We start from the raw sequence: 8226 nt of genomic DNA, 5'->3' as shown, positions 1-8226 counted from the left end.
AGTTTTCCCCAAATTTGTAATAATTAAAGAAAAAAACTTGAATGCATCGTTTCAACGATATATATTTATTGTCTTTAATGCAATTGTTTCCTGCTAAAGTATATGCAAAACCTTTCATTTCGTTTTTTTTTATATAAAATTGTAATCAGCACCCTTGAATGTAGTTGTAGCGGTCTTGACTCGGATGTGAAAAGTCATGGGTCCCAAAACCGGACAAGCTAAACCACAAACTTGGCAATTACCATGTGTTTACTTCTCCAATTAGCATGATAAATTAAGTAAAATGAACACGTTTTGTTTGGTTCGAGTTCATACAACGTGCCAATGCAGGATGCCGCGTCTTCATGTTGACTTGCATGTTTAAATTCCGGCTGAATAAGTTGGTTTAGTAACTAGAACGGTTCACATCCACATCATTTGAGTTTTGCGACATCCTAATATGCATGTAATAGTTGCCGGTATATTATGGCCTCATATTAATGTGACCACAAATCAGCCAATTTACAAAGAATATATACATGCATCAGCTGTTCCATCATTCAGAAGTAATGACAAAACTACAAAATATCCAATTTCAGACGCAAAATCAATACGATCTTAATCAAATCCAGTGCTTGAATATAAAGTTATCTGTTCATGAGAACAAATCAAAGAACTTATATTTACTATGAGACAATTCTAATGAGACAGACGTATACTCTACAACACGGATCAGATACACCACCAATAGATACACAGTACATCGACATGACTCAGACAACCAGTAGTGCCCACTATTTATTGAAAGTATAGAAAAGATATAGTTACAACCAGAACTATAAGACCAGTAAACATTGATGTTTCAAGCTTAACTGGCTAATATTTTTGGAAATAATGACTGTACAGATAATGTCAACCATATAAATCGTAAGACGCAAAAATCACACCACTAACAAATTCGAACAGCCAGTACTAATGTTCCAAAATGAACTGGCAACATACTTTATTAACAAAAACCTGGTGAAGGAAGAATCGAGTGACAAATCTATTCTAGCATATTATTCTATATATCTTCCGCCTTGTGAAAAATCACTTGTCACTGCTTAAGAAGACTAATTCACCCATATGTTTAACCATGAATAAATTAATAACTTCTAATATTGAGGGTGGCAAAAGAAAATATCAACTGTTCAAAAGATTTTGAGAAAAGTTCATATAGTAATTACTAGTATCTGTCTTCAAGAACAATGGTTGTGGGGATTCAAAAAGGAATTTGTTTACATTTGAAACATTTGCCCTTACATTCTATATTCATCTGTTCCCACGACCACAATAATCCTATTCTCAATAGCAATGAAACACAGGAACAAGCAAGAACTGCAATAATGTCGCCACAATCTTGAATAACAATATACCAAAACTCTCAAATTACAATGACCGGATCATCAGTATTAGCATTTAACGTGATATTCAAAGTCAATGCCTCGTTATCACCTATGTGCAAACAACAATGTCTAATTATGTGGTGCAATCTTATATGTAGGAACAATATTTTGATTTAATAAGAATTATATGCAGCAACCTAAATGGACCATTACACGTTTACAATCAATCCAACATGATAAAATCCTCGAATACAAATTAGTAGTCAAAATTGAATAAATGAATGAAACTTACAAATGAACTCATCTTAGATACCAGGATTACATTTTGTATTTACGCTAGATGCGCGTTTCGTTTACAAAAGACTCATCAGTGACGCTGATAAAGTAAAATAAAGTACGAAGTTGAAGAGCATTGAGAACCAAAATTCCTTAAAGTTTTGCCAAATACAGCTAAGGTAATCTATTGCTGAGGCAGTATTTCAAAAATTCAAAACTTTGTAAACAGTTAGTTTATAAATATGATCATATCAATGATAATTCATGTCAGCACAGAAGTGCTTACTAATGGGCTGGTGATACCCTCGGAGAATTAAAACTCCACCAGCAGTGGCATTGACCAAGTGGTTGTACTTATTTCCCCCAAAAAGGTAGATCAACATCTCAGACTGACTATATCCTTGCCAAGAATGACGTCCCTTCTGATTACGTCACAATTTTGGACATATAAGGTACAAGCTTATCAACAAGTACTAGTAAAATGTAGCCTACAAGGTAGCTGTCATTACACAAATGTGAACAATTCCAACAAAGAAAGCTCCACTACAAATTATAAATTACAGTTGAAAATACAAACCAGTTTTAAAACTGACAAAGAATCTAACAACAACAGCAATAGTTGCTTTGATCGTTGGCTGTCTAAAATAATAAGAGAAACAACAAGTTTCATGTAGGATCTTAAAAACTAAATGAGTCAAATATTTTAAAGATGTCATCAGGCTATTTAATGTAAGCAAATATAAACACAAATTATTTGATACAAAGTGTCGTCTTAAAGGAAATGACAATTAATACATTGAATTAAAGGAACAAAACATATTGCCAAGAAAATCTCCCCTTAAAAGGAGCCATTGCATTATTATTTTTACTAACAACTTAAAAAAACACCTGCAAATATAACATTTTACAAACTTTTTAAAAGAAATATTGGCAGATCAAATCTAAATACTACAATCATTCAACATGGAGATAAAAAATAATATACAAAAGAAGGAGATGTGGTTAAATTACCAATTATACATCTATCCAACAAGGTTCAAATGAAGTGGATGCAAGCAATTATAGGCGGCCGTAATGCCTTCAACAATGGCAAAAACCAATACCGTAGGACTGGATATAAAATGCCCCAACATGACAAATATGAAACAATTAAATTGAGAAATCAAACGGCCTTATTTATTATGTTTATATAAGTTAAGAAAACAAATCAGGAATCAACGACAACCACTGAACTACAGGCTCCTGACATGGGATAGGCACATTAAAAATGTCCACTTGTTTCTAAAAAAAACACCACAAAATACAGTGAAGAAGATATCATCAATATATATGCTCTTCTGTACGCAATGTGTTTGTTACAAATGTAAAAAATAAACTTCAAACAGATCATTTTCAAAGTCAGAAGCAAACATTTTTACTAGTTATTAGACCTCATTTACGGAATTCTGTGTTCTCAATTATCATATACTTGATTTTGCCTGATGTCAGATCATTTTTGATTTGGTATCACTACTATCACCCGTCGTGTGCCGTAACACACCTCAAGCAATACGTCACGCTAATTAAAGGTCACACTATAGGGAATTCAATAACATTAATTTGGTCCTTACACTTTAACTACAACAAGTAGGGAGAATGTCTGACATAGACACTGCATATGTACAACATCAAATCATATCAAGAAATAGTTGATAAATACAAGTAAAATTACCAAATATGTTCTTTTTAGATTGTGACATACACATTGCGGGTGATGCTTGATTTGTAGACGCACCCTCTATTTTCTTTTTGAATTTCAAGCTGTTCTCAGTTTAATGTTACAATCATTTGTTTCTTTTAAATTGATTTATGAGATTTAAACATCGATACACTAATTGTTACCTCATATTTAAAGTTTGGTTACTGGTGTATTGTTATAGGGAACACATGCGATAGACATATCCGGACCATTGATTATCAACGATGGCCTTGACACTGTTATTCCATATCTTTATTGGGGTTATAACCATTTAAATGATTAAAACGCATCTAGTGAAATTGCTTTGTTGATAATGATATTCAACAACACACTACTATATAGAGTATTGTTATAACAACTGTTGATATTATGTCTCTGTTTTGTCATACACTATAAATCATGTGATTACAAACTATAGTGTTCGTCTTATTTACGAATTTCATTTAAATCAATAATATTAAAAAATCGGTCAGTTCAATGACAACTTTATCATATTGTTCTTACACCGATTTAGGTTAGATTGGCATATAAACATTGGGATTTAAATAACAACAATCGGCCTATAAACAGTATTTAAATACTGTATTACGCATTTTAAAATGCACAGCAATATAAGAGAGAAAGCTGACATGTTAGATTCAGACATACAAGGCAAGATTTTTTATAATTTTATTATCATTTAAGAATAATGCAACCTAATAAAGTTTTGATTCTGACTTTCCACAAAAGTGTTTTAAGAAAGGATTGTGCTATGTATCTGTGTATTATTTAGTGAAACATATTGCTTTAATGATGTTTCGTGGTGTAAATAGTAAACAAATTATGTTGACTTTTGAAACTGTATCGTTCTATTGCTTGAAACATGCCAAGGAGAGATACAAAAAAACTTCGTCATTAAATTTATAAAGGTTTTTCTAATTCTAGCAAAATATTAAATTGATTTTTGGTTGGGCGTACTAAGACAAACTGACCTTTTGAAGACCAGTTTTCTTCCTGTCTTACACTATACTCCCCTTGACACTTTTTTGGAATTGGTTGTAATCGTTATTATCTATTACAATATTCGAGATAAGATCAAATAACTTATACTTCACCAATTATAATATTATGTCCATTTGACTTTAAATTTGATATATAAAAGCGTCAAAAATATGTTGTTGCATGCACTAAAAACAAGTACAATAATAGTGGTTGGAATTCTGTTCGACGAAACAAGTACAGTCATGAATAAATAAGCTTTAAATGTCAAATGGAGTATAAAAACAAACATGAATATTTTCATCTTGCTAAATTATCTGACCTTTTAAATTTTTGATTTGCCGTCAATGGTGAGTCTGTTTAATATAACTTTTTTCGATTTATTGATGATTCCTGTCACCAAACAACGCATATTTCAATGAGTGATTGCATATTCTTCATTCAAGTTAACTAACTAGAAGACAAAAGATACAACCGAAATTAAAAGGTCTTCTTCGATATTGACACATTATGATGACCCAAATCAAACAATTGATACATGTTAGCATTTGAACTTATTCTCAAAGCCTTATTGCAGCGGTTATCCCCCTTATCTCCCGTTATAAGGCGTTACCATATCTCAATCACTTCGTTATAATATTTTACTTTTAAGTGGTCTTCATCAACCGGGATGGTTAAGGTAGATCATTAGTATAGACTTTTCGAAACAGAATTTTCTTATAAATTGCCAAAATGAAGATTTTACTATGCTTTTTTTCAAAATTATATTGAAAAGTATGGGTCACCGTGCTTTTTTTTAAGCTATGGATCGTTGAAAAGTGACTAAATTTGGTTAGATTGTTAATGAAAAAACACATTTGTGTGCATACAAAATTCTATCAGATAGAATTTTTAAATAAATTGCAAGAAGATAGGTTTTATTTTATGTTTTTTAGAAAATAAAAATAAAAAATGATGCCACCAAACTTATTTTCTTGCTACAAGTAAAAATTAAAAAAAATCCCTATTAGTCCAATACAATGCTTTACTAAAAGAATTATCTCCCCTTAAATGGCTCATTTGAAAAACTGATTCTTAAAACAAACAAAAATGATACAAGATGGCGGTATACCATGAATCTATTGTAAACATAAAAAAAAGCAAAACGAGGTATAAGGAAAGACATCGGTAAAATGAAACTGTATATGTATAACGGTGTATCTATGATGAGTTTTGTTTTATTTACCATCATTGGATGACTAATACAACGTCTTTGTATTTCTACACTACCGACAAGTTTTTTCGGTCTTATATCTTTAGGTACCAATAAACGTCTGATATGTAAGATTATCGATTGTGTCATTTGTTCAATTGTGACATTTGACCGACAGTATAAATACTCATGGCATGTGGTGCTTCTATAGAGGAAGACTTTTACGTTGTTTATATCCCATTAATATCCTTTTAGTAATTATATGATTACAACTTGTAGCCTACTTTGTTTGTGTACAAATTTCGTTTGTATCAATACTCTTGTTATGTTATTTTCTCTCTGAAAATCAGTCAATTGAATTACTTCTAGAATAGTGTTTTCCCAACGATTTAATTTGACATATTTGCTTGATTTTTAAATCCCAAGAATCGAACTATAAATAGAACTTGAATGCCGTAAAGTGCAATTGAAAATGCATAATAAAATTGAAGAGAAAGCAGACCTGTTTGATTAAGGAATTTAAGGTGAAGTCTTTTAAATATTCAAGTTTCCGTAATATGTCATATGTTTTCAAGCAAATTTTTAATATTCACTTTCACCTACAGTGTACATATTTGATAGTTGTTTAACACATCATACGAAATACACTGTCAATTTAAATTACTGTTATTATTTCTTATTGCCAGGTTGATTACCCATGCCAGACAAATTGAAGGACAAAAATTCAATTCAATTATTTCAGTAGATGTATTAATATACATTTAAACAACAACGACAGTATAAATAGAATACACGTCATTTCTATGCACTGGTATGCTCTTATACTCAACATGCGCAATCAAAACTTTGTTTACAGTTAACAATTTGTACGCATTTGACCGGAGGAGAGATCGAGGCACCTTATTACTTTTAATATTCATTATTCAAAATTAACATAGGAAACAAAGATTAAACTGAATTCGATATTCTAAATTAAACACGGTAATGTTGCAAAAGTTATATGACACGTCTGGTTTATCTAATTATGTAATTAACAGATGTTAATCTTGTGTGTTTAAATCGAAGGTTTTCAGTGACGTGAGGGCACATTAATTTCGTTACGTCACAGGTAGTTATGTATTTTAAAGTAAAAACTATTATATGGATGTTACATTTAGCTTGTAACCCGGATCTATTTTCTCTCAATCGATTTATGACTTTTGAACACCGGCAACTACTGATCACTACCTTTGCTTTTATAGTGTGTGATATGATGTAGCGAGCAAATTAAGTTTTACGAGAATTGATTGTCTGATGTTGACATATATTAATGTTTAGGATAATGACCTTTTGATTTAATAAAACGTATTAGGTGTACAAAATCAAAAATAATGTTTACTTTTGAAGCTGTACTTCCTATTTCCTTATTCTGAAAATGATGCCACAACATATATACATATACACACAACGAGGATTGGTCAAAGGCCGACAGACTTGCTCGGGAAAGTTTTTGGATAAGAAAGCTCAGGACAGTTTCCCCAGAGGGCATTAATGAAAAAACATAGAAGAGTAACTCATTTTCCCTACCATCACTAACTTCCTGCCATCACCCGTGTCCAGTAACTCCGGCTTCCGTACTGGACACTTACAATTTTCAGGAATTTTTTAATTATACTAGTTTTAATTACAGTTGGCAGGAATGTGTAAATACACAGCCACGTTCTATTACTTAACCTTAGTAAAAATGTATTACTCATTTTTCTTTTTATCTAATTATTATATATTTGAAATGTTTAAATACGCAGTCTCTGTTGCAATTTTTCTACCGCTTCATATTTATAATAGTATACCAGCGTAAATCGGTCAGGACTGTTTATTGGGACTGTATTCCCACGCAGTTGTTTAACATCTCAACTATCACTAACTTTGAGAATTCAAAAATGTACCAGTTTACATCGTAAATAACTAATTTTATTTTGGCATATCTCTGTAGTCTTTGCGCCGTGTTTGGAAATTTTAACATTGTTCCAGCGTTCGCTTAAATTGTATTAATTTCAAGATTTTGATACAGTCTTAATTTGAATTGACATGATTCATTTGTCATCGTGCTATTACCGAGGAAGGATATCTGTTATCCGAAACATCTAACATATTGTTCGTTTTATTGTTTTTTTGGTGATGCTGTACCCTTTTAGACTTGTTATATATATATATATATATATATATATATGTTGTTGTGTACAAGTTGTAATGTTATACAAATTATAATTTGTACAGATTTTTGATGAACTGCTTAACACAAATGGATAATGCAAACACACAGTCTTTTGATTCACATATTTTTGTCTTATTTTCACAACTACATGATACAACCTAACACTGAGCATTGATACAATAAACTTTATAAGACATAAAAAAGGCTTTTTATGGATATGTATGGTATCAGGAGAAAAATTAAATTAGAATTTAAACCATTCAGATATCCACATTTTAAGTTTAAGGATAAGAGAATAGCAGTAAATGTTAGGTTGAAGTATATAAATTTGAAGGTAAAACATTAAACTAGTACATTTTAGAAGATACCACCCTGTATCACCTAGTGCAAGAAGGTATGTGTCAACAAACTTATAACTTGTACAAAAACCATGTACAAATTATAATTTGTTCAAACTTACATCTTGTACACAACATATATATAT

The 8226-nt window shown here is 31.1% G+C and overlaps 1 long non-coding RNA gene across 1 annotated transcript in view; it reads left to right on the top strand.

Annotated features, from left to right (window-relative positions):
- Nucleotides 1–3743: 3743 nt before the first annotated feature.
- LOC143079916 (uncharacterized) overlaps nucleotides 3744–8226 on the top strand; it is a 31145-nt gene continuing 26662 nt past the window's right edge. The window contains exon 1 of the long non-coding RNA XR_012979536.1: nucleotides 3744–4029. This is a non-coding gene — a long non-coding RNA (uncharacterized LOC143079916). The remainder of the gene's footprint in view (nucleotides 4030–8226) is intronic.

Source organism: Mytilus galloprovincialis, chromosome 6 (genome assembly GCF_965363235.1).
Source record: "Mytilus galloprovincialis chromosome 6, xbMytGall1.hap1.1, whole genome shotgun sequence".
In the NCBI taxonomy this organism is placed as follows: domain Eukaryota; kingdom Metazoa; phylum Mollusca; class Bivalvia; order Mytilida; family Mytilidae; genus Mytilus; species Mytilus galloprovincialis.
The sequence above is the reverse complement of the archived record's forward strand: the minus strand, read 5'-3'. Positions and strand labels throughout refer to the sequence as shown.